The sequence below is a fragment of the Vigna unguiculata genome, chromosome 6 (assembly GCF_004118075.2).
Source record: "Vigna unguiculata cultivar IT97K-499-35 chromosome 6, ASM411807v1, whole genome shotgun sequence".
In the NCBI taxonomy this organism is placed as follows: domain Eukaryota; kingdom Viridiplantae; phylum Streptophyta; class Magnoliopsida; order Fabales; family Fabaceae; genus Vigna; species Vigna unguiculata.
The window spans coordinates 22,269,224-22,294,477 of NC_040284.1; the positions used below are offsets into that span (position 1 = coordinate 22,269,224).

At 26.7% G+C, this 25,254-nt stretch overlaps 1 long non-coding RNA gene across 1 annotated transcript; it reads left to right on the top strand.

Annotated features, from left to right (window-relative positions):
• Positions 1 to 13,989: 13,989 nt before the first annotated feature.
• Positions 13,990 to 16,512, top strand: LOC114187485. Its single transcript, XR_003605265.1, has 2 exons — positions 13,990 to 14,269; positions 14,370 to 16,512. It is a non-coding gene; the product is annotated as an uncharacterized LOC114187485 (long non-coding RNA).
• Positions 16,513 to 25,254: the final 8,742 nt, after the last annotated feature.

Here is a 25,254-nt window from a genome sequence, read left to right on the forward strand (position 1 = left end):
ATATATATTCAAATTAAAATATATTTTAAATGTTTGTTTACTTCAATTTTTTAAATTCTAATGAATATCTTTTTTATATACTAAGAAAAGTTATAATACATCACTTGATCAAAATGACACAAAGATAACATAATAAACATAATAATAAAATTTTGACATAGATTTTGGATCTTTTGAACTCCAATATACGTTGGATAGTGACAACAAAATATTAATGGCAATTACATTAAATTTTTATATTGTAGTAAATAAAAGTTATTTATACAATTAAAGTAAAAAAATTACAATATGATTAATAATGAGTTAGAAAATAAAAAATAATTAGATAGAATATATTGAAATATTATTCTACATGATGAAGATAAACAATAAATAAAAATATTAAAAAGTTAACAAATGTGTGTCTTAAAAATAATTTAAAAGAATTTTGAAAGAAATCGCACAAAGGAAATCAAATGTATGATTAAGGGTATAATAAGATGAAAAATAACTTAGAAATCTAAGTAAACTTTTCAAATATTAACATACGTGCCCAATGGTTGAAAAAAAAATTATTTTAGCGAAACAAAAGAATTATTTAAATTAAACAAAAATTAATAATAATAAGTAAAGAATTTTTTTATATTATCTTAAATTGAGAGTATTAAACATTATTGTGTGAAAGGAAAATATATAATAAATAAAAATAATAGAAATATTCAAATGTGAGGCATGCAAAATTTTTAATTGACATATATAATTTTAACATAATTACATAAAGGTTATGATAAGATAAAAAATATATTGGAGATGCGAATGAAGTTCATATGACAAACCAAATAATTAAAAGAAATTATATATATATATATATATATATATATATGATTACTTAATTAATTGTGAATACTTTAAAAATTTAAACGGAGACAGAGATATGGAGGGACGAGTATTATGGCGGGGATATCTACATGCCCGTACCCATCCCCATACCCAATTGAAAAAATCGGAGATTCCCCATACCAGTCAATGCAAGGATTCTCCATCAAAACGACGACGGATTTGAACACTACCATGATGACAGGTTTATTTGTCATCTCTGTTAACCAGTGCCTTTAGAGCACTTGTTAGCACTCTCCATATTTTAATTTATATTTAAACAAAATTGTAATTTCTAATATATTTGTCAATTTTTTCTATAAGTTACTATTTTTTCAGCGTCAATTTAATTTAATTAATTTAATTTCTTATTTAATATCATAATGTGCATTAATTAATTAAAGTGAATTTAATTTTTTATTTAATGTCATAATGTACATTAATTTTTATGTTGGTCGCATGTTATTCATAAATAATCTCATTACTAAGAGTTTTTTTCCTTAACGTATAAGTTATATATATATATATATATATATATATATATATATATATATATATATATATATATATATATATATATAAAGCAATTAAATATAATACAGAATATAGAGCATAACCGTATGAATTAAAATAAATAATGTATAACTGCAATGACGAAAACTTATATTATTGTTTTTTATACAAAATGAGTAGATAAACATGTTAAACAATATTTGTACTATCTGTAACTAAATGACTGAAGTATCTCAATATTATGTACTGTGCATGTATGTGGAACCCTTCGACAATGCCCACAAATTACAAATCCACTAGCCCACTTCTTCAGCTTTTTATTTTCTTTTAATTTCGGGCTTTCTTCCTGCACCTTCAATTTTTTTCATGCACCTCAAAACATTTTTAATCTCAATAATAACCTTTTATTTGATTTTGACCATCAATTTAAAAACATAATTACCCTCTTTCTTTATTTATTCAGTTACCGACTCTTACCCCTCTCACATTTCCCTCGGCGTTTTTATATTTAAGGTTAAATATGTTTTTGGTCCTTTAACTTTTAATGAATTAGTCTATCTTAAAAATTTTGATCAATTTAATCATTCATTCTTCGAAATAAGTAGATTTAGTCATTTTAATCAAATTTTGTTAAGTTTATTTGACATTTGAAGCACGTATCATATTAGTATTTGACTTAACATTAAAGCAAAAATGTGTCAAACAGTATAAACAACTCAAATACAATCCTGAAATGCGTACAAAACATCAAATAAACCTAGCAAAATTTGATTAAAATGACTAAATCTACATATTTCGATATATGAATGACTAAATTGGTCCAAAATTTCGAAATGGGTTAATTTCAAAATTCACTAAAAGTTAAGGGACTAAAAACATATTTAAATTTTATATTTATCCTAATGCCGCATCTTTCTCTCTTATTTATTTCCTTAGCAGTGTTCAGTCCCTCATCCCACACATCTACCTCGTGTCACTGGATTACTCAGACTCTCTATTATAAAGTTTATTCTAAAATAATTAAATCCATACATTTTTAAAGATAAAAATCAAATTACTCCAAAATTTTAAATATAAATTCATTCTATTTTTTACTAAAAATTAAGAAACCAAAAATATATTTAACTTTTTTTTATAAAATATAATATTAATATATTGGATACTTTTTGTATAAGTTTTTTTTTCTTTCTATTTTAATTAAAGTCAATTTATTTATTTTTATCTGAAATCAAATATACATTAATTTTCTATCATAAAATTTATCACCGTGAATAATTTATCTTATTAGAATAGAAGAATTTCATTGTCTTTTATTTTTCATAACTTCAACCATTTAGTCTCAACCTATAAAGTTATAAAATTTAATTTTTAGAATTAAATATGTTTTTAATCATTTAACTCGAAGAAAATTGAAACTAATCTCTCTTAAAAATTTTGGACTAATTTAGTTTTTCATATTTAGAAATATGAGAATTTAATTATTTTAATCAAGTTTTGTTAAGTTATTGACACAATTTAACTTATTTTCGTTTCAATAATAGTTGAAATGTTATTAATAAACATATTTAATATATCAAATAAATTTAACAAAATTTGATTAAAATAATTAAATTTAAATATTTACAAAAATATGCCACTATCAATGAAAAATATGATAAAAAAAATTAATAACAATTAAGTATGGAGATGGAGCGAAAATTACGAGAGTGTGATAATCAAATCCTAGTTTAGATTTTTTATTGTTTTCTTTATGCTATTTATTTTCTATGTTTTCAATATACATTGATTTTAATATATTGAAAACAATAATTTTGAATATATTACAAACAGAAAATAATAATATACATCAGTATATTTTTGAAAGCACAATATAAGTAAAACACAAAAAACTCAATAGCATATATTTTTTTCTACTATTTATTTTTAAATCTCCCTTGGCCCATTTCATAAAATCATAGCGTCTTTCTTCCTATACTTCCAATGATCTCTTATGCAACTCTAAAAATTTATAAAATTCCAAAAATACTCTTTTACCATTTGAACAAAACCAGATAAATCACATCCCAAAATTGTTTTCAAATTTCGACTTCAGGTGCAAGATACTTCCAGAAATCAACATCCATTTAAAATTTTAAACTTCAAATGTCAAATATATATATATATATATATATATATATATATATATATATATATATATATATATATATATATATATATATATATTTTGTCAACTTCCGAAATATGTAAATATATATTAACGGAACGGGAGTCAAGATATGTAATATATATATATATATATATATATATATATATATATATATATATATTTAGTTTAAAGTTTTATTTTTTTAATTTAATTTATTTTATAAGTATTTTTGTAATTATTTTATTTATGTAATTAATATATATTATTTTTCTTTATTTTTTATTTTTTTATTTAAAATTTACTTTAAAATAATTTTTTAAAAAATTAAATGTAATTAAAATCGTATCTCTCATATTCCAGTAACACTGCACGCCAAATATAGCAATGGAGATGCAAAACTTATCTCTCACCATCACAATGACACACAACAATGGACGAAGCACTTCTTCTCCACACCCTTTTGACCAATGCACCTTTGGATATGTGGATGTGTATGATGGAGCTGCAACGACTAGGTTAAATGAAGGGTATTTAAGTCATTTAGATTATACTAAAAGGGTGCAGGAAAAAATTATGGGGTACAGGAAGAAATAGTAATCAAGGGAAAGATCCCTGAAAATAATTATTAAGCATTACACCATTTCTATAATATATATTCTGGGAATTAAAAGAAACATATTGCTCCTCTTTGAATGTTCTTGGTTACAAAGCAATTATTTGATGGAATTTGTATATTATCATTTTTTAAAAGGAAAAAAAGAACGTGCTAGGGTTACGAGATATAAATAATTGTCCTAGGGTTACAAGAATTTGAAACCCATCTTGCTAATGTCGTAATCACTTAGGTGAATGGTTCAGAACTAAACATGTGATTGGTATGTAAAGTTGGTAACTATGAGTCTACAAATAGATTAATATAATTTAAAAGAAGATAACATATTATAATCTTAAATCATTACCAAAGTTACTTGTAAAATACGTCTATTTATTTAAAACATTACTTCCGTAATTCTCGTTGGTTGTTTGATTTTTTGTGCTAAGTTTTACATTAGATTAATGAGATGAAACAAAGTTCTATTTGTAAATAATGTAAAAGAGAAAGTAATGTTGAAGATGATAGGTTATCAATTATGATAAAGTGTAATTTTCTTTATATACCATACTTAATATGTTGTATAAACAATTAAAAAGAATCTAACAAGGAGGCTTAATTGTCAATTAACAACGAAGTCAAATCGTGCATGTACATAAGCAGGTTCCACTAATTGAATTCTAAGTAGAATTCTTATGCAGTTTTGGCTTCTTAATCACACTTTTTTATTCATTACAGATTTGAAGTGCACCATGTAATTGTAATGATATAATAATAATTATTAGTATAATAATAATAATAATAGTAATAATTATGAATTGAAATGCACATTACCAACAAAGCAACCGCGTGGTTGGTGCTTAAGATATATGGTGGCTGTTCTAGGGTAATTAATTGACCATTCAAACTATGTAGCCCATCTTTTATTTTTTTTTATATATCAACAAGTTCCAACAAAGATTATAAATATCTTAATTAAACACCTGACTTGATAAATTTGTTCTTAAACCGGATTTTGAATTCAGATGTTACAATAAATAAGTAATTGAAAATAATATATATATCAGAAGTAGTAGTATGTTATATTTGTAAATGAATTTTAGTCATCCAAAAAATCAATAAATACTCTGCAATGGTTTTCTAAAATGATGGCAAATAAAATATATAATATATAGGTTTTCAGTTCAGTTATTCGTTTTAAAGAAAATCAATATTTTTAAATCATTTTCGTCTTTGAAAGTTGGATTAATTTGATTCTTTTCAAATAATTACCCTTTCCAATTTATGATGAAGTTTTTAATATTTTTTATTAATCCATAACGTTTGCACTCTTAGAAACAAAAATTTGATAGCTGTTTAAACATGTTAGCAGATCCATTTATAAAATTATCTGAATAAAATATTTTTATTAAAATTATCTACTTTTTTTATTGTAGATAATTAGGTTATTTTAAATTAATCGTCTCAAAGTATAAATAATAAGATAATTGTTTTAATTTAAAAATTATAATTTAAAGGATAAAATTGTAAAGAAAATGTATATAGTAAAAAGGAGGAATGTTATAGATATATAAAATTTAGTAACTAATTCTATAATCAATAATTTTAAACTAGATAAATATTTTTGTCAAAATTATATTATGTAATTAGAGGCAATCCTATTTGTAAAGTTAGGCTAAATTTACAATTTACTTGTTTAAAATAAAATTTGGAATTTATCCTGGTGAGACACTACTAGATCTATTATGTCATTTAATTTTTTGTTAAATATGTTTTTAGTACCTAAACTTAGATGTGAAATCGGAATTTATCGTTGTCTCGAATTTTAATATGGTCGATAAATTTAAAAAATAAATGTCTCATAAACCAATTGTACTAAATTTTGTTGACGTGTCAAACGCATTTTAAAGTGACGTTTGAATTGTTTACACTATTTTGATACATTTAAACTCAAATATCAATACGGAACAACTATTAAAGAGTAAAAAAGTTAATGTTATTAGGTTAAAAGAATTATATCTATTCATTTTTAAAATTTAGATCAAAATGTATTAAAATTTAAGAGAGGAGCGAATTCTAAATTCACATATAAATTTGATTACTAAAATCATACTTAACCCTCTATTCTTAAATCAACCACAAATAGTTAATCTCAATTATATATCTATTTTTTATCATTAAAGAATGTATTAAAGATCTCACACTTACTAAAATCACATATTATAATACAAAAGAGTAAAAAAATCTCATATCTACAATAAAATGCTTCATTAATAACTAATTTTAGTGACTAAAAGTTAATCACTATAGTGACTAATTAAGATATCAATTTACAAAATAAAAAATCATTGGTTACTAAAATAGTCACTATTATGAATAAAAAAAATATAATTGGTCTTTAAATTGGTTTCTAAAACTTAGTTATCAAAGTTTTAGCCACCAAAGAAAATTGATCATTAAACATTAACTATCAAGTTTTTGCTACCAAAAGAATTGGTTTCTAAATTAATACCTAATTAATTAGTGACCAATTTAGCAATCAATTATAATTTTTTATTCATAATAGTAACTATTTTAATAAATAATTTTTTATTTTGTATATATTTTTTAGTCACTAAAATTGATTTTTAAAACAAAATTTTCTTGTAGTATACGTGTATCTATGATTTTGTAATATTAAACCAGATTTAAAAGTTTATTTTATTATAATTTTTATATACCATTATATAATAGATATCTAAATTAATTAAAATAATTTATGAAAGATGATTGTGCTAACTAATAAATTAATCATTAAGACTTTTCATGTAAATTAATAGTTGAAAGAATCATTGATGAGGGTGATTTTTTACTCGACAAGAATATGTTTTATTGGTAGAATTGTTGGGCAATTAGGTTGAAATAAGGGAAAAGGAAAGTGGGTGAAGCAAGTACCGGCGCAGCAGAACTTGATTTATAAATATTTATAAGATTGTGTCTACACTACTTTATGCACAAAACTTGTGTATATCAGTGCATTTCAAACTTCCTCATTCATGAATGGTAGGTGAGAAGTGGTAATACCCACCAATTATTAAGTCCGTGTTTATATTAGTTTCTCTTAACAATTCTTAAAATAATTAATAACTGCAGGCATGATTGATAACTATTTTGATATTCTTAAGATTATATGCTCCGACATAAAAATAATTAATAATTATTGAATTTTATAAAAAAATTATGTTAGAAACCTGAGTCTAAGTTTCATATTGGTTAGAAATGAGAAAGTAGAGCACTATATAAGGATAAAAACTCATAAAGTCATGACCTTAAGGTTTTTGATTGAGACTGGTGTCAATTCCTTATATAATTAGGCTCATGTCTCATTGGTGTTTTATTTCCCTAGTGAAATCCTACCTCTTTACACCTTACAATTTTGATAAATTATCATTGTAATTTTACTTTATTTAGAAGATAAAAATATTCATAAATTTAATACAATTAAAAAAATTATGTCACCTTGATATTATTTGAAAGATACTAAAGCTTAATAGATTTAAATATGTTAATTGATATTGATATTGATATTGAAAACATATAAAAGGTTAGTAGATTTAAATATGTTAAGTGTTGGTGGTAAAAAGTTAGCGAGCTATAAAAAGAAACATAACATATGACTTCAAGACATGAATATGGTGGTGGTTGACCTCTTAATTTAAAGTGTATCATTTTATTTTTAACTTATATGCACATTAGAATTGAGTCACGAAAGAATATGATTGGAAAATAATCACCATAATAAAGATTCACATAATGAAGAGTATAAGTTATTTTTTTTCAGATGTAAAGGTCAATTCCATATTATAAAAAGTATATTTTATAAAATAGGAAATAAATCTTGTAGTATAATGAAGGACCTTTTAGTTATGTTATCCTAGTGATGTACATATATCGTAAATGGATAGAAATACCCTGAATTTTATTATATACAAAATATTCAATACTGATAAAAAAAAATTACCGGTAAAGCTTATTTATAATAATTTAAAGTTTTCTTTGACAACACTCCTATCATAATATCATAATGCGTGATGACATATGAATTTACTATATTATATGCATAATTATAATATATGTATGATAATACGATTGATGCTTGTTGATCATAAAGATGGGATGTTATGTTTACGATAGTGAAAGCAACCAAAGTTATGATTTACCATTCAGTCTTATTGTACTAAAGATTTTAATGATATATATTTTAAAGAATATGCTTATTAATATATGATTAAAAAATGAGTAAATATATAAATATCTATACATTAATGAAAACTCTAAAAGAAACTTATATATTTCACTACTATAACATAAGAATGAACTTTGATTATGATATTCATAAGGATCCGATATACATAGATTGCGATTTGAATGCTTATTATGTTCATAAAGGATTTTATATATTCCTCCAGAAACAGTGACAAGGTACCAACAGACACAATCACTTCCATTGTTTGATCATTTCTTAAGATATAATAATGGCGACAAATTTGTAAAGATGAGAATTTTATCCCCTCAAAAACTGTGGCCATGCACCAACAGACACAATCACTTTTTAACACATAATACAAAAAATAAAGTTATAAAAAATGATAATTTATGTGCTGAATTGATGATTATATTTAATAAAAATATCAGGCAATAATGGATGTGTACTTCATAGAATAATGAAGCTATAAATATAAGAAATCAAATGCATGTAGCCTTATCCTAATATTAAACTATGGCATATAATTGTGCACGTATCCAGCCACGAATTCAATGTCAGCTACAGTGTATTTAGGGAAATAATTTGATTATAAAGAATTTTTTTGTTAAAGTTTATCCAAAGATAAATAAGGGTCCACCCTAAATATATAGACACATGTAGTGTGAGTCACTTACTATTCTGAAATTTAAGAATTAGTTTTCATGCAATTTTACATCGAGGAATTAATGTGATTTTATTTTGGGCGAATAAAATAATTAATATGTAATATTTGTAAGAACTATGAAACAAATATTTTGTTATTATTTTTAGGATTGCGCTGTTTTTCAGGATTGCGATGTTTTATAAAATTAGCTATGAATTCTCTGCGTGTAAATTCGGTATTCACTTTATTCAATCATAAATAGTTATATGTGATAAATTTATTAATCTTTACAATAGTTATTTTAAAAGTATCATAGTAACTATTTTAATACATGATTAGATAACTGCGTAAAACAATTGATAATTTTTTTTTCTAATATATATACAAATCTATCTTATTCAATGAATAATTATGTGACAAAAAAAAGATTTAATTTAAAATTATGTGATTTTTTTTTCATTCTATTTTTTATAATTGCATTATTTTTATTTATGAAAATTATTTCTCTGCTAAATTAAACAAAGGTTAAATCTCAAGACCCAAATTTAGTTTAAACTATTTCGAATTATTAAAGAAATTATGTTTTCTTTGATGAAATTGTAAAAGAACTCTTGTGAAGAACCAACTGGGGGGATTTGCTTACACTGGTGAATATTAAACAAAAGTTTAGGTTAATTTGTTTTCCAATAAGCTTGTTAGTCAATTAAATTTGGTAAAATTTAATTGAGTGTAAATCTCACGTTAAATAATGATAAGAAAGTTAAATATTTTATATGAAAAAAAATTCATAAATTTATTATTTTACGATTTTAAATAAGAAAGTTAAATATTTTATATGAAAAAAAATTCATAAATTTATTATTTTACGATTTTAAATTAGAGATTGTATCAATTGTTTATATAAGTTAGAGTCATGTATTATTGATACTAATTATAATATGAATAAAGAATCAAATATGAGGATTAATTGTACCAAATGATATATATATATATATATATATATATATATATATATATATATATATATATATATATATATATATATATTAATGTAGAAATGATTCACTCTTGAAATTAAAGACAACAAATAAATTTATTTTCGTGGTATTACTCGAACTCATTTCCGTTTTAACGAAGAATTCTTGATTTAACTGGATATGGGTATGAGGAATTCCTGACCTTTTCAATTGGGTATGTAGATGTACATATCCTCACCATAATATCTGTCCCCACCATATCTTTGTTCCCGTTTATATTATTAAAATATTCACATTATTTGGTTTGTCATGAAACTTATTGACATCTCCATTATATTTTTCATTTTATCATAACTTTTACTTTTATGTAATTATGTTAAAATGATCTATGTCAATTAAAATTCTTTTACGTCTCACATTCGAAATATTTTTAGTTATTGTATATTTTCCTTTCATATGAGAATGTTTACTACTCTCAATTTAAGTGTTTAATAGCATAAACCTTTTATTTACTAGATAATATATATTTTTTACTTATTATTATTCATTTTTGTTTCATCTGAAGAACTCTTTTGTTTCGCTAAAACAATTTTTGTTATTTCTCAACCATTGAGTATGTGTTGATATTTGAAAAGTTTTCTTGGATCTCTAAGGTATTTTTCATCTTATCATACCCTTAATTATACATTTGTTTTCCTTTGTGTGATTCCTTTCAATACTCTTTCAAATTGTTTATAAGACACACATTTGCTAATTTTTTAATATTTGTATTTGTTGTTTATTTTCGTCATGTAAAATATTATTTTGATATATTTTATCTAATTATTTTTTATTTTCTAACTCATTGTCAATCATACTTAATTTTTTTACTATAAATGTATAAATAACTTTTATTTACTACAATATAAAAATTTAATGTAATTGCTATGAATATCTTTTTATCATCATCCAATATATATTGGAGTTCAAAAGATACAAAATCTATGTTAAACAATTTATTATTATGTTTATTATTTATTCTTTGTGTCATTTTGATCAAGTTTTAGAATTTAAAAAATTGAAGTAAACAAACATTTAAAAATTAATATTGATGTAGTAAGAGTATGAGTATGGGTACGAGATTATACCTGTTACTTGGTGGGGATGGAGATGAGACAAAAGTTTGATACCCATTGAATTTTGATACATGAATGATGAAATTTTGAGAGAATAGATATGAAATAGTGAAACTCGTTCCCATTCCGACACGTTGTCATTCATACTCAGAACATTGATTACAAATAAAAGTAGAACATGTTATAAGAAAAAAAAAGCCATAAATCTTTTCGGAGACTTAAAAGTTATAATAATTAGTTTTAATTTGATTTACTAAAGATGAGTTGAAAGTGCGAAATATAGGAGAGAAAAAGACAATAATTATAGAAATTGTGCAAGATAAATATCAAAGAAAAAAAGTATGCATTATACTTTTTATAATTTGGTAAAATTGTAAAATAGTAAAATTTTATTTTAAAATAATAGAATAATGAATTAAGCATCGAATGTAATTCATTATCTATTTATTTAATTAGAACAACTATTCATACATGTATAATTGGTTATATATGTAACTAATCATACATTTCTTATATATAAAAGTAAATCATTATCAGTTGTTCTTTCGCGACCTAAGTAGACATAAGATGTGTTGTCATGTAATATTCTTCCACCTCCAACTTCTCTTCAATTAGAGTTGTGTAAGATCTTTTTACTCTCATGGCTGAGATGTTTCCTTCCTTTTGGTTCTGAGTACCTCTAAGTGTAAATGTCAGGATGCTTGCAAAAACATTTTCAAGTCAGTGTCCGTAAAACAATGATTAATTTTATTTATTTATTTTATTTTTAAATTAAAGTATTAATTATCTTTCACGGAACTTTCTTTTGTCGGTGTTATGCGGTCAAACAAACCTTTTTAGTCAATCAGAAAGTTAGGACTTGGGAATGACACGATTAGACCACTGAGTAAACATAACTGTAGTTTGAAATTTTAAACATGTTTGTAAATTAATTTTCTAATTAATTCTTATTACGTAGATTCTTCACATTGAGACCTTAAGTTTCTAAAACTAACTTATTATTTTCTGATAGTTTTAAAATGTCAAAAAGAACTCTCAAAACTTACATTTTATGTTTTAATTCAAGGATTCAAATTAAAAAAAATGGTTTAATGATTCATGTAAAAGTTTATAAATAGTAAAAGTAAGTTAAAACATAAATGTAATGTTTTTATTAGAGATGTAAAAATGGATCGAAACTCGTGAGCAAATTTGGCTCATCACGGATTCAGGTTGGATTGGGTTGAAATTTTTTTATAAATTTCAATATGAGTTGATTTTTGACCTAGCTTACCTAGAATCCGGCTTATCCGAGTTGAACCTATGGTAAGCCGGATTGGCTCACCAATCTGTAAATAAAAGGTTATATAAGTATTTCTTTTATTAAGTTAAGCTTTGCATTTAGGTCATGTTAGATTATTTTTTTTAGCCAACACATAAGATAATTTGTATTTTTGTGATTTTGGTTTGTATTTGGATTCTATTAAAGTTTATTTAGATTTTAATTAAAATTATAATTTAGTTTTGACTGAAAAAAAAATTGCATTTTCTTAATTAAGTAAATCCGTGAGTCAACCCGTTTAACCCACCAACAAATAGTGAGTCAGGTCGGGTTTGAATTTGTTGACTCGCTAATAAGCGAGTCGGGTTAGGTTGACTCACTAAATGATCAATTTATGATAGGTTGAATCGGGTCAAACTAGATTACCCATTTTAACAGCTATAATTTTTATTTTTTTATGATAGAATTTGAATTAAAAATCATATTATCCAACATTTTCTAATAAAGAATACTGTTGTTTCTTTAACCAATAGTTCAGCTAGTTAGTTTTATTTAATATAAAATACTTGAATTATAATCATTTATATTTTTTACCGTATTAACCTAGTTTTTATGTTAATAATACCTTAAAATTAGTTGTATTATTATTATTATTATTATTAATGATATTTCCAAGTATTAAAAGAAATATATTTTTTCATTAACTTAAACATTAAGTTTAATTATGAACAAGATTCAAGATTAAGATAAAGAGACGAAAATCTTAATTCACACTGTTAAAACAAGAAATGATTAAATAAAATTACATTATTACAATATAAAAAATCTAGAAATATAAGCAAGCGAATAACTCCAAGCATGCATATGAATGTGTAAAATCCACAATAAAATGTTTTTAGTACCTTGTTGTATTTATAACAATAACAGTAAGGATGAATTACACTAAATATAAAAACATTGCAACAAAATTCTTAAAATCTATTTTAGTTATAAAATTAGAGTCAGAGACTTATTTAAAAATTATTTTTATAATTAAAGATTAATTTTTTAGTAGTGAAAATTTTGATAATTAATATTAATGATTAGTATGAAAAATGATTCTTACTAAAAGTTATTTTAGTTACTAATAATACATATACGATATGTGTTTATATATTTATTTTAAAAATAATAAAATATAAAATATAATATACGTATATCGAAAAATATGAAAAAGTTTATTAAAATATATTATCATTATTATTTTATGAATTCAAATTAAAATTATATATATTAAATTTTGTTAAAATAAAAATTATAAATTATTATTATCATAATAATTATAATAATATTTTATAGATTAAATATTTTAATAAAAATACTAGTAAAATATCTGAAAACATCAGATAGAAATACTTGTTAGAGTGGTTCAAATTAAAATATTTTAAAAATTATTTTAGTTTCAAATATTTTTAATTTATAAATTAATATTTAAATTAATAAGTATAATAATTAATTATCCCATAAAAGAATTAAAAATAATAAATTATTAATAAAAAGAACATGCAAGTTACTTATGAAATAATGAAGAAAAAGAAAAAGATAGTTTAAAATGCGGGAGAATCTCTGATAAACGTGGACATGGAAACCTGTTGATGGCAGGCGAGTCATGTTTTTGTAAAGTGTATAATTTCAAGTACCCTGGTTCATGATTTTCTCCGCCAGTCTCATTAGTGAGCTCAAACCCTATATATACGCACCATGTTCATCGATTTCCATGTACAAAAACCAGATCGAGGAAATAGCTGTTGTAGAGTAGCCACTATAAAAGGAGAGAGAGAAAGATTGTAGATTACTAGATTCACTCGCTCACCAGAGTTTAATAGAGAATAGTGCACAACAGTGGAGTGAAGTGACTGCCACATAGAGAGACTTAAAAGAAGTAACGGGAACCCCACTTTTCCATCCTCACTTTCCTGTTTTTTTACCCTTTATTCACTGTACTTACACAGTACAACATTTATGTCGGTTTGTGTGATAAGGTTCCTTCAGAGAGAGAAAGAAGGAGAAACGTGATGGGAGATGAAAATCTACCTTCTTCCTGGTTCTGGTTTTTCTGTCTCTGGTTAGTGTTGTGTGTGGAGAAAAATCCTCTCGGCAAGAGAATTTTTCCATTCCCTGGAAAAGGAAAAGATGATATTTGCTTACCCTTTGTTTCGTTTTTTGTTTTTGGAAACAGTGCTTTTACTGTTTTGCCAGATTTGTGTGGATGTGAGATCTTCAATCGTTTTCCCTTCTCTGACTCTCACGAAGACATTGACTACTCTTCCTATTCTCTTTCTCTCTCTCTCTCTCATTCTGCTACTTCTTTAACACAGTTTCTCTTCCGTGATTTCTGCTTCTTCTGACCCTTTGATTTTTTTTCTTCTTTTTTTCAATTTTCTAGCTGTTTATTTTTCCTGTTCAGTTATAGTTATATGGAACTCATTCTGTGTTCTAACTCATATCTCCTCCTCTCACCCTTTTCTTTGTCGATTTGGTTCCTTTTTCTCCTTTAGCTGCTGTGGCTATGACACTGTTCTTTGGTCGAAGCTTTTGTTTTGGTCCTCTTTGCGGGAAGAACCGGAGAAGTATTAGTTAAAGATGCACCTAGTTTGCTTGTGTTTTATGTTGTTGCATAACGAAGTTGACCCTTTGATTTTTAAGCTTACGAATATCACATTACATGCCCCTGTGTGTTTTGATCATACAAATTACTACATCAGATTTTTTTTTTCTGCTGTGTTCGATCGTGATCTTTATATGCAGTTGCTGTATCTATTGTTCATCTGTTCTTGCATGATATTCAGAGGGTTAGAAAAAGGACACTATTCTAGTATCATGAAGGAAAAATCTTTTTTGTTTTGAGACTTTTAGGTCCTAGGGTTAGGGTTCTTGTAAAAGAAATGTGTTTTTCATATCTTAGAAGAAGCCGATTTCTCCGATGTTGTCGTATGATGTCGATTAACTCTACATTCCTCGGCAGTCTGCATGCTAGTTAAAGGTGATTAAAAAGTTGTAATCTAATCATTGTTAAGTGTTTGAGTGCTTGACAGAAAATGATTCCTTCTTCCTGAAAAAGTATACCAGGTTTAGACATACCCATGAATACTAATTAAAGGTTCTCATAGTATTCAGATTTTTGTCACTGTATCTGCATAAATATGAATTACAGTTTCTTCAATCCTTGCATCATTGTTAGTGATTTCCTTCTAAGCCTAGTAATGAGAGCATTCTAGTTCTGTCTCTATAGTTTCATCTTTGTTTGTTGAATTTCATCTGGAGTCATACGACATATGTTGATTTATTATTTTTATTGAACCTTTTTTTGATTAAATTAATTGCTTGTGGATTTCATGTGTTACGTGAAGATTCCGACTCATTATATAGTGTTTGAAATTGTAAATTTATGTGTGTATTTTTGCAGCCACCAATAGATGTTGTATTGTTTATTGTCTTTTTGTTTGATCTTAGATCTGATGGAATATTATTGTTGTAGCATTCTTGGTAGAGAATTTTGTTATATGTAGTGTGAGGAATAGTTTAAGAGAGCTTCCTTCAGTCCACTCATGGATGGGTAGAGGATTTGAATTTTCTGCTGACTCATTCATTCAAACACAATAGAATTGGGTTCATTATGCTATTGTGAATGTGTGAATGATGCAGGAGGTAAAATTCATCTTTTTCTTGTCTTTGCTTGGACTGAAGGGAGCTCCCTTTTAGTATTTATGTCATTATATTTCATTAATTATGGTTATTAATTACTTTTTCTTCATCTTATTGCACTGTAAATATAATTATATATATAATTGTTAGTCAAGCTTTGTTCACCATTTTACTGATTTCTTCACTTTTCCCACATACTTATGGGCATGAAAGATATTTCTAATTTCATTTGAATGTCATACAATGAAATCTGAAACTAATGGTTTATTATAATAATCATGATTTGTTATGTAGTTGAAAATTATTCTTGAAGATCTTGTTTTACTGCTTTATTTCTATTGATTTAGCTATCTCAGTTGTAGTTGTAAATTGTCGTTTTGAAGAGTTTATTTTGCTATTCTACTTGTTCCCCTTGATTTAGTTCATGTATTGCAAGAACTCCTTAATTAGGAAGATTGATTTTTTCGTATTTTAAATGGGTAATATAAATTGGCTGGCGAAAAATCTAATTATTTAAGTGTGTTGAATATATTTTTTTTATTACCTTATGTTTTTAATTAAGTTGAAATTTTATTTACATTGTTCTCAAACTTTTAATCACTTTGATTATTAACATATTTACACGACTTTGCTTTAAACCCAAAAGCTTATAGTGCGTAGTCATGGTTTTGTGTTGGATTTTGGGAAAATATTTGGGATGAATCGAGTAGTAGGGCTTTTTTTATTTTTAGGACACACTTTGACATAAAGTAATAAAGTCTCTTATAACATAGTATTTTGGTTGTAATTTATAGAAAATTTAAATTTAGTGTAAATATCATGCTAGTTTTTATTGTATCTTATAACAAAATTAAAGAAAATGTTCAATAAATTCTTTTATCTTTTGAAGCTTGATTGTCGATTTAACCCTTTGTTGTTTTCTTTCCCTCGGATTTGGGCTGTTAAAACTAAAGTTTTGGTTTAGATGACATCTCACCACAGTTTTTATTATTATTATTTTTTTAAAATATATAGATTTTCACCAATCCTTAACAGTATTAGGATAATTTAGTATTTATGAGTTTGTTGTGTCTGAAATACAATTTTGTATGTTCTCTACTACATATATGAAGGTAGTGGAAATGGAGTTATGTTATCTTGTTTTTCAATATTGAAAGATATTGGTTTTGTATGGATTTTATTTACCCATGCGATATCACATGATGTCACATAAGATTCTGTATTATGTAGGATATTATTAGTAGTTCAGATTTTGTATATATACATTATGTTGTCATTATCCTAAACAGTGTTGTGGACCCAATATTGTCTCCTAATTATATGAGTATGCATGGACTATATAATAGTATATGAAAATTGATCTCCCACCAACTATGCCTTAATTCTTATTTGGGTATGTATGTATGTATAAATAACTTTTGTAAATCATTTATGCAAAATATTCTTTTCATTGTAGCCTTCGTCATCCAATTTATCCTGTAATTTGAAGAATTTTTTTATATAATGTTATATCTTTTTAACTAATCTGAAATGATTACTTCAATATACTATGGTTAAAACATAACAATCAAACCTCTAATATTTTGTTCATTTGGTTTTTCATCTTAGTATACATACATGTAGGAAGGTTATTATACTTCTTTTTAAATGTTTGTACTTTGTTATTTGAGTCTTTGGAAGTAATTAATATGGAGTTTTACTAATTTAATACTTTTAGTCATTATTTAGTGATTATTCAATAGATGAGATGCCATCCATTGAATAATACATATGAACTTGTATATTTTCTAATAAAAAACGATAGAATAAAGGTGAAACTTTTATATTTAATATAAATGTACTTTTATATATTTATATTTGTTAAATTTTTAACATTTTAAAGTATAGAGTTGTTTATGTAAATAATGTTGTTAATTTATATTTATTTTTTATTGATTAAATAGTGTTACTATGCAATATATATATTAATATGTCCAGTTCTTTTGTATTTTTATATAAAAATGGTTTGTGTGATAGTAATTCATTTTTACTACAATGTTATTAATATATTTATTTAAGATTGCAATCATGTTTAATATTTGGTCATTGTTTTTAATGATACGACTTAAGATCATTCAGAAATTGTAGTTTTTATTTTTTGAAGTAAATTATTAATTTAATCTAATTATCTCTAGGATTTTCACTCAATTGAATTTATGTATAATTGAAAAAATTATGAATTATTTATTTTTTAAAAATGATTTATACATATAACATAATATTTTACAAAGTCTCTAAAGTTTAAAATGTATGTGGAAATAATTTCATATTAAATATGTAAGTAATTTTTATAAAGTATTTATTTTATTATTCAGGGTTAGTGTAAGTTTTACTATATTTTATGATTTTGTATTTGATAGAGGATGTTTTGTGTGTCACATGTGGTCTTAACATTCAACATATAAATCACCACTGTTTATATATGATATTAATGGTGCTATTATTACAAATGGCAATTTATGATGTAATATGTTTTCTGTTAAGCTATCAGCACACGAAGACTCTTATTATAGTAAATGAACTCTTTTATGCTAATAACAATCAAAATGATAAAGTTGTTCAGTGTTAAATCATCAGAAAATTGGAAAGATATGCAGAATATCCAAGGTTTTCTTTTGCCAGTATACTTCTCTTAATTTTTTTTATTTTCTCCTATTTACTTTTTATTTTTATTATTTATTAGTCAAAATATCCTGAGGATTTATTTACTGATTGATATTAATTTTAGGTGGCTAGCTGGCTCTAAACTCTGTCACAGATACCTCAGAAATATACTACCTACCTACATTGATTGCAGTGTAGTGTCTGTTATGTATATAAATATTACCTTTTTTACAAAACACCAACAAAAACAAACCTTGGTCTGTTTTGGAACACAAAGGTTTGGTTCTTAGTTGGAACTCAAAGACCACAGAATAGGGTCAAGTTAGGCTGTGATTGGAACACATTTTACTGTGATGTGTCAATTTCAGGTACGTGTTGTTGACAGAAGAATCATCATAAAAGGTGCACGATGAGATTGGGAAACAACCCTGGACTCGTTGGATAGATAATAATAAAAAATGAGAAGAAAACATACACAGCATTATGCATTTTTTTAGGGCAAGAAATTAAGAATTGGCCTAGCGTGGTTGGTTATAAAGTGTCTACTGTCATTGTCTTTTAATTTCCTTTTGTGAAAAGAAAGAAAAATTCTCTGTTATATATATAAATGGTCACTGATGAACTTTCTAGTGTTGCAGTGTCTGAAATTAAATATTAGACGTGCAAATCGGATCAGAAACTATGTCTTCTTGTCCATCAGTCTCTAATGGGGTCTAAGAGGTTGGAACTTGAAGCTATAAAGTTCTACTACTATTATATTTAAATTTATTTATAAAGTTTAACCTGAACTAAATTATTTACCATGGAATAATAATATTAGTTTCATTTCATTGATATTTTTATAAAGAAAATAATAGATAAAATGATTTAGGGTTTGTATGTGTGAGTGAGTATGTAGTGGGATATCTATTCTCAAACAAAGCACATGTTGTTTAGGGTGTCATTTTTGGCATTTTTCATATATGATATTTTTGGGTTTTTAAAAGGTTTTGGCAAAAGTACTTGTTTTTCTTGAGGCAATAGTTCCAATATGGAATAATATTATTTAAGTACGTTTGCATGTGTTTAACTGAACTAACTTAAAAATTAAGTCAGTTTCTTTAGGAGTTCGAGGTGCAAGTACGCATGAACTGGATTTTTTACAATTTTCTTTACTCTTTAGTGACTTAATGATGGATGTTCCAAGAAATGGACGGTATGTTGTTTGGTGCTTAGTGTAAATTAAAAAAATTCTCTCCTAAATCTGAAGAGGATTTTGCCCTAACTCTCTTCTTTGTTAGAATCTACCAATATTTTAATCTTGTTTAACGTTGGTGTCATTCCAGTGCAGGACCACTACTTTTGGCTTGTTTGGTCAGCACTGCTTTGTGTTTCACTACATTGACAGAGTCAATTTTGAAATATAACACTTTATTGCTTGTAATAATAGAATAGAATAGAATGGTAAAATTCAGTGAGTATTTAATCTATTTTTTTAAGGGTTAAATATGTTTTTAGTTTCTTAACTTTCAATGAAAATTGAAATTAGTTTTTTTTGAAATTTTTGTTTAATTTAGTCTTTAATAAATTTAGTCTTTTAAATTAAATTTCGTTAAGTTTATTTGACATTTCAAACACGTTTTATGAAAGTATTTGAGTTAACATGGAAGTGAAAATGTGTTAAACAGTGTAAATAATTACTATTATGAAATGTGTTTGAAAAATCAAATAAATTTAACAAAATTTAGTTAAAATGATTAAATTCACGTATTTCTAAAGATGAAGAACTAAACTGGTCAAAAGTTTCAAAGAATGACTAATTTCAAATTTTACTGAAACTTGAGCGACCAAAACATATTTAACCCTTTATTTAACTAGGGTTAAATATGTTTTTGGTCCCTTAACTTTCAGTAAATTTTGGAATTAGTTCATTTGAAAACTTTGGACCAATTTAGTTCTTTATCTTTCAAAATATGTGGATTTAGTTCTTTTAATCAAATTTTGTTAAGTTTACTTAACACATCAAGCACGTTTCATAATAGTATTTGACTTAATATTAAAACAAAAATGTGTCAAACAATACAAATAATTCAAATACAATCCTAAAATACGTACGAAATATTAAATTAACTTAACAAAATTTGATCAAAAGAACTAAATTCACATATTTCAAGAAATAAAAGACTAAATTAATACAAAATTTTAAAATAGACTAATTTTAAAATTTACTAAATATTAATAAACCATCAAAAACATATTTAACCCATTTAAGTAAAACTGGTGTGTATCTGCAATCATTCATGAGTGGTCCAATGAAAATTCGAACGTTACTGTGTTGAGTGAGGTTGAATGATGTTCACATGAGTGCATGCATGGATGCAATAATTTTGATGGTAAAAGCATTTTATGTTATGGTAATGCAAGTGGGGGTGTGCAGATAGCAGGCAAGGTGCAGCATGGCTTCATGGCTTAAGGATGGGTGATTTGATAGGGCAAAGAGCAGTGAAAGAAAGACAAAGAAAGGAAAACAATAAATATAGGAAAAAGAATCCCATAAAGACAGACACCTACATGTGCATCCCATGGTAGGGTTTCAAATTGAGCATTCATGGTTTGTTGGGAGGGCCAATAGCATCCTCCATAACATGCGGTGGAATTGTACCCTAATTGCCTTTGGAAAATGACTTTACATAAAACTCTTCCATCTTTCTCTGTAGGGGCTAACTTATGGATGCCATGTGTTTTGTTTCTATATATGCTCATCTCCTTCATCAACCTAACCAAGCTTTTTCAGTCAACATTTTTTTTTAAAATGTTTAGGAATATATATTATAATAGACTCACCATGATTCAAAAAGAAGAATTTTGTAAATTTTAGACTAGATTTTGGATGCCATTGGTTGTTCCCCATTTTTGTTATCTCTCGCTGAAAATTTTGTAACAGAGTTCATTCATGACAAAAAATAATTTGAAATTTGTCAAAAATTATGAGAGGTTTTTTTGACGAAATATAACGTTATAAAAAATGTGTCGTAATTTTTTTTTTTAATAAAAAGTCTGACTATATCATACAATGTGATATATCTTTCATGTTTTTACAAAATCTTAACTTTTTCGTTACGAGATTAAGTAAAAACTTTTGTGCTGTGGCGATTAATGGAAAGATTCATTTCAAAATGTCCATCACTTATGTTATACCTGAATGAGTTGGATGAGGTAATTTATTTATTTTAAAATTTTATACGAAAATTACTTATTTAAATAAAATAATTAGAAAGAAATCGAAATTTAGGAACTTTTGACAATGAATAAAATAAAATAATATTAAATATTTTAAAAATTATAAGAAATTTAAAATTTTATTATCTATTTTACTTTTATTTTGTTTATAAATATAAAGTTGAGTCAATTTAGACCGAAAGGTTCAATTCAGTAATTTCAGATTGAAAGTCGAGTCAATTTAATTCAGTTAAAACTCGAGACAAGTTGACCTAAATTAAAGATCGAGACAAGTCAACTCAGTTGAAGGTTTGAGTCAATTGGCCGGACTGAAGGTCAAAGTGAATCAATTTGCGTTGAAGTTTTAATTAAATTGATCCGAACCAATAATCTAGATGAGTCATTCTGAATTGAAGGTTGAACTAAAAATTTAAAGATTCAGTAGAGTTATCAAAATATTTTTAAAATAGAATTTTGTCTTAAAAAAAAATTATTTTATCTAAACAAGAAAATTTTTCAAATCTAAAATATTTTAATCATTTCATCCGCACATACTCTTTAAAAATGAAAAAAAAAATTCAATTATAAGTAATTGAAATATACAATGTTTTTCAATTTTTTTGAATTACTACAATTTCTTATCCAAATACAAATACAATGTAGACAAATTAGAAGTAATTTAAAGTGTCTCTTTTATGAAACAATAACATCATTGGAGGCCATAACGTTACTTGGAGCGAAATTAAGGCGTTTTGATTGAGTAGTAGTAATGAGTTTTTATTTGCTTAGTGTTTTCCCTTAAGTCACACTTAAGCAAATAATTCTCAGTTTTGATTGTTTGCAATGCACAAATGATGCTTGAGTGAGTATGTGAAATGATGTCACTTGCAATGAGTATATAATGTTTGAAGTGACATTCATGAGCTTGATAACGTGGAACAAAGTGACTCGTCAAACATTGTTGCTTGCTTACAAGGAAAATGTAACCTTAATTAGACCTTATTCTATACTACCTTTTCATATTAACCATTATTCAAAGAAAGAATACTTACCTAGTTTCCAATCCAAAGCATCCTAAATTGGTGCACATGCAAATCAACAACAAAAACTAAAAAAATTTTAGTATTTTATGCTTTACCAAACCTTTACTATATTTCGATGCTTTTTCTTCTTACACCCCATAATTATTATAGCTACACTTTCATAACTTTTAAAATGATATTTTACCTTTGTAGCATATTTAAATGGTGAATTTCCAAAACAAAGTTTCTAAAAAAACAAAAAAGTTACGTAATTTCCCCCAAATCCACCAAATCCAACTTTTTGAGCTGCTTATAATTGCCGAAAGGAGGCTGCGAAGGAGCTCTTTTGCTGGCCCATAAGAGCAGTACCTCCTCCATAGTATTTTTTTTTTCCACTTCCAAAGCTCTGTTTATTTTTTCTATATAAATGATCAAATTTCATAAATATTATTTTTTTACTTCTTTTTTCTCTTACAATTTTTTAAAATTATCAACTTATTTATTATCACTCGCCACACATGTGACATCCCATTTAAATAGATTAAATCTACTAAACAAAGCATCGCACAATTATGATAATAAGAAACAATCAGAGGGACAGAAAACGTACGGACCTACTAGTACAGTTATCCATAGGAGTACTTAAAAGGAAACGTAGGCATACAACCATGCCAAAAACGAGCAAATTCTAAACTTTATCTGTCTTGCAAAAGGGTCACTCCTAGAGTAAGAAATCGTAAAAGAGAGGGGCATTAAAGCCATACAACTACTAATAGGAGCTACAGATAACTGGTCCAAACTACACAGCACCGCTACCACCAACAGATCCACCTCCTGAGCTCTTTCCATCTGCTCCCACCGTAAGGTGATCATTGCAAAAGGAAAAGAATCAAGGCAAGAACATACACACAAAGAAAGGGTAAGCTAGAGTAATTCAAAGTTAACATAGTATAGCAGACAAGTACTTAAACAGTTCAAGCATTTCAACACAGTGAGCACAGAAAATCATGGTACCGCAGACAAGCAGGACCCTATGACTCAATTATCCGGATAAATATACTAAGATCAGATTCATCGGACGCCTCCACTTGTGGTGGCCTCTACTGCTCTGCAGAGCCATTGCCAATGGGTTTCACCCCACCACACACAAGGTTAGCCTTTAAACGTCTAAGGCCATTATCCTGCCAAAGACTAGGGCCTCCCGCCACTCTCACCACTTGGGTCAGTTTGCTCTACCTGAGACTCATTGACCCTTTAGAGTTTCGGGATGCGATCCTTACTTGAATCCATATCTTAACATATACACTACACACCACCATGAGGCCTCCCCACGAGACTCATGGAATTACGCCTATCACACACCACATTCATGTTTCATACCATATCCACCACCTTTATCTCAAAACACCTAATTCTCATGCAAGTTCTCAACCAACCAACCACAATCCATGTGTTGCTCATGCCAACATACAACTTTTAGTTCATAGAAATCAAACAACCATATATACTCACATACTTTAGGTCTTGGAAAAAGGAAATCAAATAAATCACACGAATCACTCCTCAAGCCAGAGAGAAAACAGAGTTGAAGCAACCTGCTGTGGCAGCCTCGCTCAGGCTAGGAGTCATCGCCCAGACGAGAGAAGTTGTCTCGCTCAGGCGACGGGCTCTCGCCTAGGCGAGCCTACAACAGTGGTCCTGGAAGTTTTCGCGATCTCTCGCTCAGGCGAGGCAGTCTCGCCTAAGCGAGCTGACCTGTCGCTCAAAACGCAGCCCCTCGCCTGGGCGAGTGCTCAAGGCAGAACCCTGAGCGAGCTTCTGGCATTCTCGCTTAGGCGAAACGAGCTCGCCTAGGTGAGAATACCAGTTCTCCCCCACTGTTCCACGCATGCCAGACAGAAACACAACACAACCAACATCCAATAGTACATGCAACTCAGTTTCATCCGATATAAATGTACTACTCAAGCATATAAACATAGATCAACCCGAAAAGAAACACACAAAAATAACTCTGACTGGTGAATCTAGCTTCCCTTACCTTTTTAGACACTAGCACAAGGAGAGGTAACCCAAGTAAGAGCAAACCAGATTCTGGAACAACCTACAACACTTAGAATATTAAACCGAGAAGCTAGCTGGAAAAGAACTGAACCTATGCCCTAGCAGAGCTCTTGATTCAGCCAAGAGTGTTTGAGGAAGAGGAGCAGCTCTGGAAAACAGAAGAGTGAGGAATGAGTGAGTTGGAAGGAGTATTGGGGTCCTACAGTAGGGCTGGCCTTGGGCCTACGAAAAGGCCAGGCCCAAAGAATTATAACTGTAAAAAGGGGTTTACAACACACACACACATAATATTCAA